Here is a 9,810-nt window from a genome sequence, read left to right as displayed (position 1 = left end):
TGGAAGGTGCTCCAAGACAGTAAAGAAAGAGGAGGATTGAGTGTCCCCAACTGGTATATATACTATCAAGCGGCCGCCCTAGTATGGATAAAGGACTGGGTTAATCTGGAAAATACAAGACTCTTAGCTTTAGAAGGGCATGACCTTAGCATGGGGTGGCACGCTTATGTATGGTATGGGAAAGACAAGATCCACTCAAATTTTGGTAGACACCTATTAAGAGGCGCGTTAAATAAAGTATGGGCTAAAACTAAAGGAATATGATATAGGAAAACCCCAAAATGGTTGCCCCATTGGAAGCCTTTATTATACCCTCAGCAATAACAATGAATCTAAAGGAAAGCTATCATACATTATTAAACAAAAAAAATGAGCTAAAAACAGAAGAAAAACTGAGAAGAGAAAATAACCTATCATGGTGGGAGCAGATAACGTTAAGAGATAGATTCAAGAAAGACGCGATAAGAGGATTTGAGGGCCAAAACAACGAATTAGACAAAATATGGCTGTCCTCAAACGATAAACTGATTCAGAAATTATATAATTTGCATTTAAAGGAATATATGAAAGATGAAGACGTTAAAAATGTAATGATCACCTGGGTGAAAGACATAGGGGAAATTGAGGAAGAACAATGGGCAACCATGTGGAAATCCGTCAAATATATGAAAGCGGTCGCCTATAAAGAAAATGTATTTAAGATGTTCCACAGATGGCACTGGGCACCCGCTAAATTGGCCAAATGTTATAGGGGGTATTCCGACAAATGCTGGAAATGTAAAAGTTGTAAAGGAACGTTTTACCATATGTGGTGGGAGTGTAATATGGTACAAAGATTCTGGAGAATAGTTAGGAAAGTCCTCCAAGAAAGCCTAGGTAAAAACGTAACATTGAAACCAGGAATATACCTGCTAAATATGATCCCAAAGGGTTACAACAAACAGGATGCTTATATAATTAGCTATATTATAACAGCAGCCAGGCTATTAATAGCACAAAACTGGAAATCTGAAAGTCTACCTACTAGGGAAGATCTGATATATAAAATTTTAGAGGTAGCCAGAATGGACGACCTAAGCTTAAAGATGCAAAATAACAATGAGACGGTACACAAAAGGAGATGGGATAAGATATATAAATGGATAGAACTTCAAACGGAAATGTAACTAGAAAAAGATGTATCAAAAATTATAATTTTGATTGTTATATGACCAACAGATTAGCTAAATAACTGGAAGTGAAAGACTCTGAGCGGAATTGTAAACTACTGGATGGAATGTAAATATGTGCAACTTTTTATTGAAAACAATAAAAAACTATAAACTCAAAAAAAGGGGGGGGGGAATTAGATAAGCATATGGAGCAGAGGTCCATCAGTGGCTATTAGCCACAAGGTATAGATAGGGGCTCTGGGGCAAGTGATGCTCTGTCTTCTTGGTGCTTGGGGGGGTCAACAGTGGGAGGGCTTCTAATGTCCTGGCCCCACTGGTGGACCTCCTGATGGCACCTGGTATTTTTGGCCACTGTGTGACAGAGTGTTGGACTGGATAGGCCACTGGCCTGATCCAACATTGGCATCTCTTATGTTCTTATGTTCTTACCCCAAGAAATTCCAGTGCCCAAGTAATACCCAGGACAGCAGGGCACTGGAAAAGATCATGAACGTGCTGGACGGGACACGGGGGCCGCAGAATGGATTGAATGCTCACTTCCTCAACCAAAGGCCTGGCGGAACAGCTCCGTTTGACAAGCCCTGCGGAACTGTACTAGGGCCCCGGTCACGCGGTGAATTTGCCACGCAAAAGGCACGAATGCCGGGCAGATTGTCGGGGCATGATCACAGCGCAACATCTGGCAAGCGTAGCGCACCCATGGCCAACCCGTGGCGTGCCGCCGAAGATGCGCAGTTAAAAAGTACCTGCAAAGTTCTACTAGCAAATGGTTTGCCACGGGCTGCAGACGGACTCGTTCGGTGTTACTGCGCCGGCGCGCGTCTATTCCCTCCGGCTGTCCTCTTTGCAGCGCGCGCCAAAGGATGAAACTCCGGTGCACTGCTGTCACGTCTGATCGCATAGTGGCAGATCAAAATGTGATGGCGCAAATAGCCAGACCTCCCCCCCGCGTTTTCCGGCACGTGTGGCTGGGGCCTAGGTCCTGCAGGGCCCTGATCTCAAATGGGAGCGTCTTCCACCAGGCCGGGGTGAGGGCCAAAATAGCCTTTGCCCTGGTCGAGGCTAAGTGGATGTTCCCGCAGGTACAATGGTCCCAGCCCACATAGGGTTTTAAAGGTCAAAACCATAACCTTGAACCGGATCCGGTACTCGATCAGCAGCCAGTGCAGTTGGCGCAACACCAGTTGGATGTGTGCCTGCGCAGGAGGCATCAATAGGCATGCTGCCGCATTCTGCACTAGCTGCAATTTCCAGATCAACCTCAAGGGTAGCCCTGCATAGAGTGAGTTACAGTAGTCTAGCCTGGAAGTGACCGTTGCATGGATCACTATAGCTAAGCCCCGGGGGGGGGGGCAAGGTAGGGAACTAGTTGCCATGTCTCCCAGGTACTAGTTGAACACTCTTAACCACTGCACCCCAATGGCTTAAAGGTAAAGGTTCCCTCGCTCGAAAGCCAGTCGAATCCGACTCTAGGGTTGCGGTGCTCGTCTCCGTTTCAAAGCCGAAGAGCCAGCGCTGTCCCAAGACGTTTCCGTGGTCATGTGGCCGGCATGATAAGCATATGGAGCAGAGCATGATAAGCATATGGAGCATATGGAGCAGAGGTCCATCAGTGGCTATTAGCCACAAGGGATAGATAGGGACTCTGGGGCAAGTGATGCTCTGTCATCTTGGTGCTTGGGGGGGTCAACAGTGGGATGGCTTCTAATGTCCTGGCCCCACTGGTGGACCTCCTGATGGCACTGGTATTTCTGGCCACTGTGGGATACAGAGTGTTGGACTGGATGGGCCTTTGGCCTGATCCAACATTTGCATCTCTTATGTTCTTATGTTCTTATGACTAAACACCAAGGCGCACGGAACGCTGTTACCTTCCCACCGAAGTGGTCCCTATTTATCTACTTGCAATTTCTTGCTTTCGAACTGCTAGGTTGGCAGGAGTTGGCAGGAGTGCGTCAGGTTGGCAGGAGTGCGTCATGCGGCACACTCGGGTCTCGAACTGCTGAACTACCGACCTTCCACATCCTGCAGTTCAGCGTCTTAACCACTTGAGCCACCGCAGCTCCCCAATGGCTTATAATGTCATAAACAATACCTTGTGCACTTGTGTTCATGAACTGGCATAAATTTGTGCTTGGCTTGAGCTTTGATTCCTGGCAACTGTTTGCCTCTATTATTTCCCCTTCTTTAAATCATCAAAATCCTTGCTTGCCATTTGCCTTCACGTACTGGTTATTCAAACACCCTGCCCAAGCCTCCAAAATACCTTAGGGTAAAGGTTTACTTTTCTAAGGCCCTGACCTGGATAGCCCAGATTAGCCCGATCTCATCAGATCTCAGAAGCTAAGCACGGTCACCCTTGGCTAGGATTTGGAAGGGCAACCTCCAAGGAATACCAGGATCAGGACGTAGAGGCAGGCAATGGCAAACCACCTCTGAAAAGCCTCCTGCCTTAAAAACAAATCTAGCGTGCCACCTAGTGGCGCAGAACGCTACAAGAGCTAGAACTTCTGGCAGACAGACAATCCTGGCTATTTTGTTGTTATTCAGTCGCACAGTCGAGTCCGACTCTTCGCGACCCCATGGACCAGATCACGCCAGGCCTTCCTGTCTTCCACCGTCCTCTGAAGTTTGCTCAATTTCATGTTCGTTGCATCTATTCGTTGCTATTCTATACACAATGCCAAATAATAACAACAATAACTTTAAGAGACATAATTTGGTTCCTTCCTGAGCCACATCTGTCTCTAGAGCCATAGGTTGCAGACTCTTGGGGGCTTTCCCACACACTCAACTCACTCCTGATCTTCTTGGGAGTCGACCCAGAAGTGTTGGAATGGGTTTGGGCACGGTTCTTCTGCATGTCTGCCCTCCCTCTGCGTTTGTATGGTCATGGAGTTTATTTTCTTCTGCACATGCCTTAAATAATCAGGATTTTCAAGGGAGAGTGCTATTGTTATTGGTGGCCTCACAGCGCACCCCCCCCTTTAATTTTTTGTGCATGGATATACCAATATATTGATATCATGGCTGCATTTTTTAAAAATGGCACTAAAACACTGATGTATCGATACACTGTTGTAATGATGGGTTAAGCAGGTTCTCTGACTTTCCAGCTTGTGTTTAAAAAGTAAGTCTCTAGCCTTGACCCTTGTGACGATATAAGGGGAAATGCCTCTCTCCACAAGGGAAGGAGCTAGAGACTTACTCTAGTTCTTTAATGAAAGCTGGAAATTCAGAGAACCTGCTTAACTCATTGTTACAATAGTATATTGACGATACCTTAATGCCTTTTTAATGTCAATCAAGAACAAAATCACTTGGCTTCAGGGCCAGGGTGGCAGATGGAGCGGTTTGACGATGACAGTCCAATCATAGAAAAGTGGGTGGGAGTGGTCAGGACGAAGAAAACCGGTGGAGATGTTGCACATGAAGAAAAAGGCAACTCAGAATCGGCTTCCAGAAGAATATTGGGGTACGGTCTCAACAGAACCATAAAAAAACTGGGGGGGGGAGTAAAGTGAAAATGCGTGTAGAAATCAGGATAAACTGAAGCGGTATGGGGCCAGAACCGATGGGGGGAGGGATTGAAAAGCTCTGGGCTTAGGTGTTACTTTATTTGGATGCATTATGACGCAAGGAAGTCTTGTGTCTTAACAGTTTTCCAGTTGACTGTCTGTTTGTTTTCTTGGAAACAATGAGAGAATAACCATCCAGGTTTTTATAGGAACTGAGGCCTTTTTCAGAGATGGTGGAGGATGTATCCTGGGAACCCGTGGAAGTGTGTGAAAAGTATGATTTGCTTTCCTAGAACATATATGGGCTGGACCAGGGTTCCCTCTAAGCTAAGTTAGTGTGAGCCAGCTCAGTTTTTTAGCCTCCGACTCACGCGTTTTTGTCTTCGCTCAGGAAGGAGGGCTCCAGAGCAAACTAATTTATGCAGCAGCCCAATCGCTCACACACAACTTTAATGCCAGTGGCTCACAAAGTAGAATTTTTGCTCACAAGACTCCACAGCTTAGAGGGAGCATTGGCGGGGCCTGAACTGAGCGTCTGCATCGAACACCAGCTGTCATGATGCAAAAGTGCCGTTCTGGTCTGGGATTTTCCCTCGCGCATGAGTCACTCCTTGCTGGAAACATAAAACAAGGGCACCGTGAAACAGGCAACAAAGAACTCCATCCCTTCCTTGACTGGCCTCCTGCAGTCCTGTGTGGTCTCACATCTGTCACAGAGGGAACCGGCCTCGCCTGTGGTTACACACCTGCCAGGCAAACACCAGCAGGTGACAAACTCGGTCATAGGGCGTTGTGGTTTCCTAGAGATGTGTGGCCCTACCGAGAAGCCTGGAGCCAGTTCTGACCTGCCTGAGTGGGATCGCGTTTCCAATTCAGGAGCCGATGTGGCAGAGATGACGGTTGGTCAAAGGCTGGGGGGAAGAGGCGTAGGCTGGGCCAAGCCACCTGCAGAAGGGAATCAGACAGACCTAGTTAAAAAGGAAGCAGGGAAAACAGGTCTTTGGCAGTCAGAGGTACACTGCCTCTGAATAGAAGAAGAGATTGGATTTATACCCCGCCCTTCACTACCCAAAGGTGTCTCAGAGTGGCTTACAAACTCCTTTCCCTTCCCCTCCCCACAACAGACACCCTGTGAGGTAAAAGAAGAAGAAGAGATTGGATTTATACCCCGCCCTTCACTACCCAAAGGAGTCTCAGAGTGGCTTACAAACTCCTTTCCCTTCCCCTCCCCATAACAGACACCCTGTGAGGTAAAAGAAGAAGAAGAGATTGGATTTATACCCCACCCTTCACTACCCAAAGGTGTCTCAGAGTGGCTTACAAACTCCTTTCCCTTCCCCTCCCCACAACAGACACCCTGCGAGGTAGGTGGGGCTGAGAGAGCTCTGACAGAAACGGCTCTTTTTCAAGGACAGCTCTGACAGAACCATGGCTTGCCCAAGGTCATCCAGCCAGGTGCATGTGGAGGAGTGGGGAATCAAACCCGGTTCTCCCAGATTAGAGTCCGCGACTTAACAGATGGTAAACCGCCCTGAGACTCCAAGTGAAGGGCGGGGTATGAATCCAATCTCCTCTTCTCCATCGGATGTGTGAAATGGATTCTCAGTCTGCAGAGAGAGAGATACACACCGCAAAGGGTAAGAGAAATGGTGTGGGGTGTGAAGAGATCTGTGTGCGCAAAACTCAAAGCCTATGAGGCCTGCGTTCACGAGAGCTGAGCAGGGCCGGGGGGGGCATTTGCCTAGCAGAGCTTTTGACTGGCCACTGGAGATCCAATTGGCTGGGCAGATTAAAAGAAAGCTGTTTCAGTGGTAGCCACCGCCACCACAGGGTTGGTTTTATTCGCTTTCACTTCTTTCCCAGCATTTTTTTTTAACTTATCCTTCTCCTCCCCCGCACTTAGGCTTCCTCTTATGCATGGGACAGTGCCTCCCGTGGCAGCCATCTTGTGGTTGGCTCCTCCTCCTGTGGCGGCCATTTTGTGGTTGCACCCACCACCCTGTATCAGGATTCCAAAGGTGCCTGGAGGGCAGGCTCAAGAATATTGGGGGCCCCTGGGTCAAGCAATTCAGGATCTGCTATGGCCAAGATGGGAGTTGATTCTGCTCAAACCCCTGGTCAAGCCCCTTGACGAATCCAAATTCAACCGTTTCTCACGGAAGCTGTTTTTTTGCCAAGGAACAGTGACTTTTAGGTTAGCGGTGGCATCCCTTGAGAGGCTGAAAGGTCCTCCTGCAGACTTCTGAATATTGCCCCTAGCTCCTTTGCCTAATGACTGGCCTACATCACAAGAGTGTTGTTGGCAGGGGATGGCTTGCATCATATTGGAGCATGACTTCCACCTGGGCTGAGCACTTCCACCTGGGCTGTATGCAGGTTATTTTTTAACAGAGTTCAGGTACGGGGCAGCACCTGCCTTTTACTATCCGGCTCTCCATCTGCTGAGCTAAACGGAGGTTTTCAGAGGCGAAGGCCAACCTGTCATTAAGACTGGGGGCCTGGAGAATGATTAAGCTGCTCGTGGACTGGGAAGGAGGTGGCACCTGTAGGGCACCTTCTAGCAATGCAGAGGTTGTGGTGGCAAAGCCCCCGCGGCCTCTGCTTCCCTTGCCCGGTTAGTCTGCTTCCCTGGAGCCTGGTTCAAAAATGAAAATGCTCACCTGAATGGTTTGGCTTGGTGGGCTTCTAAGCCCCTTGTCTTTCCACAGTGTGGCTGGCCACTGATGCGGGGGCTGGGCTGCCGATTGACACCACAGTCTCCCAGAGAAAGGTGTGGTATGGTAGAGTGGCTAGAGTTTTGGACTAGGGACAGGGTCCCCAAGCTTTTTGAGCCTGAGGGCGCTTTGGGAGTTCTGGCAGAGCGGGGTGGCTGAAGCCACAAAATGGCTGCCAGAAGATGGTTGCCGCAAGAGGCAAAGCCAGTCTCAAAAAATGGCTGCTGCTGTCTACCTTCAGTCACACAGTGAAGACCCTTGTGCTGATAAAAGCAACATTCTTAGGAAATCTACACAGCCAATCAAATCTCCAGTGGCCAATAAGAAGACTTGGCGGGCAAAAGCCCTCTCGGCGACTTTCTAGAAACACTTGGTGGGGAGGTTTGCCAGGTCCCCTCGCTGTCGCAGCAGGGGGATTTGGGGGGGTGTTCCGGGGGTGGGACACCATTGGGTGACGTCCCGATGCGATGGTGTCCCCCCAAAGTGACCCCATCACATTGGCAACATTGGTTTTGGGTGGTTTCTGCTTCCAAACCATAAAGTTTGCCTCAAAACCAGAGTGTCACATGTGACATTGCTGACACAAAGACCACACGGGTGACACCTATGCGTCGGGGTGTCGCCCAATGATGTCCCTATTTGGAAGTGGGGTTTCCCCCATCAGCCAGCTGGCTCACAGTGGATTGTAGACCCCAAAATGGGAGATCCCTGAACTAGCATCTGGGAGACCTGGTTTCATATCCATGCACTGCCATGAAACTGTACAGGTGACTGTGAGCTCTCGACGTGTTCGATCTCACAGAGTTATGGCAGGTTTTCTCTCTGGGGTACTCTCCACACACCGCTCCGATCTAATTCATGTTATGAAAGTCAATCACACGGCTTTCCCAACAGGCCTGGATCAGTCAGTTAGTCAGCCTTTATTGGCATAAAACAATATCTTAAAAGAGGATTACTATAAAAGAGAAATATACATATAGAACCAACCATTTTACAGACTGCAAAATATTGCATAATGTTGCATAAAACAATTTGTTACAAAGTATTACTCATTTTGGTAGTTTTTCCTGTCGTAGCTTTATTTGTTGTTCAGTCGCACAGTCGAGTCCGACTCTTCGCGACCCCATGGACCAGATCACGCCAGGCCTTCTGGTCTTCCGCCGTCCTCTGAAGTTTGCTCAACTTCCATGTTAGTTGCATCGATGACACTGTCTAACCATCTCATCCTTTGCCGTCCCCGTCTTCTTTGACCTTCAGTCTTTCCCAGCATCAGGGTCTTCTCCAGTGAGTGCTCCCTTCTCATTTGGATCCTTACTTCAATGAAATTCAAAGGGTGAGCTTCTCTCTCAGCTGAACCTGCCTCACAGACTTGTGAGGAGACAGTGGAGGCACAGAGAACCACGTATGCCACTCGGAGCTCTTGGAGGAAGAGCCCATATGAAAAGGGAGTCAAATCTGTATTCAGCGAAGTCTGTTTAGCTCATCAGCTTCTAGACACAGCAATGATCAAATATTTAAAAGAGAAAGTGGCTGGATTTTAAAGTTTAAAATACATGATTGCATCGTTTCAATGTTTGTGCGTATAATTTCCAGAATAATTTGTGTCTAAAAATAGTCTAAAGTTGGATTATTCTCCAAAGGGAACAACCACAAAGCAGTCTGTAATCAATAAATTGTGGTGGTAGTTTGTTACCCAGATTCTAAGGGGTACAACTCTACTCCTGTTAAAGTAATAAAGTTCCCCTCTGCCACCCGGATCAGTCTCTCCGTGGATGGATCCCCATGTTAACTGAATCCAGTTACCATTTGCCTAATTTGTATGCAGTCGGTCTCCTGCAAAACTGCTCAAAGGAGAACTTATCGAGTATGTTCTAAAGGACTTCAAGAATTGGCCTGACAAACTGATGTCCAGGCCTAACACTGCTCCGTATTTAGTGGCCATAGGTCGGCAGGCACTCTGTAAGACTCAGAAGCAATACTGGGTTTTTGGTTTGGAGTCCACAGCTCTGACCCACAGGCTGCGGACATACTCGAAAACGTTAGGCTGAAATGTCTTCTTCTTTCAGACCGCTGCATGTTGCCCATCGCAGACGGCTGCTGTATTTCTTCAGCGACATACGGGTCGTGGTTCTGGAGCACCGTGCGTGCTAGTTTACTTTCCCTGTTGCTCACAATACATAGTAAAGGTAAAAAAAGAAAAAATCTGTCCCTTGGGCTGGCCAAAAGGTTTTGGGTATCGTTAGAAGAATGGGCACAGTAATAAGACCAATGAAAAAAGGAAAAAGAACTGTGACAATTTAGCGCTTGGTAATATATTCATAAATCATAATATACAATAACAGAAAATAAGTAATATATATAGTGAATGTAGACAGTGGTCTCCGGAATGGTGTGCCGTTTCGACAA

Source organism: Gekko japonicus, unplaced genomic scaffold, assembly GCF_001447785.1.
Source record: "Gekko japonicus isolate JY-2015 unplaced genomic scaffold, Gekko_japonicus_V1.1 scaffold1266, whole genome shotgun sequence".
In the NCBI taxonomy this organism is placed as follows: Eukaryota; Metazoa; Chordata; class Lepidosauria; order Squamata; family Gekkonidae; genus Gekko; species Gekko japonicus.
This window is presented reverse-complemented; position numbering follows the sequence as displayed.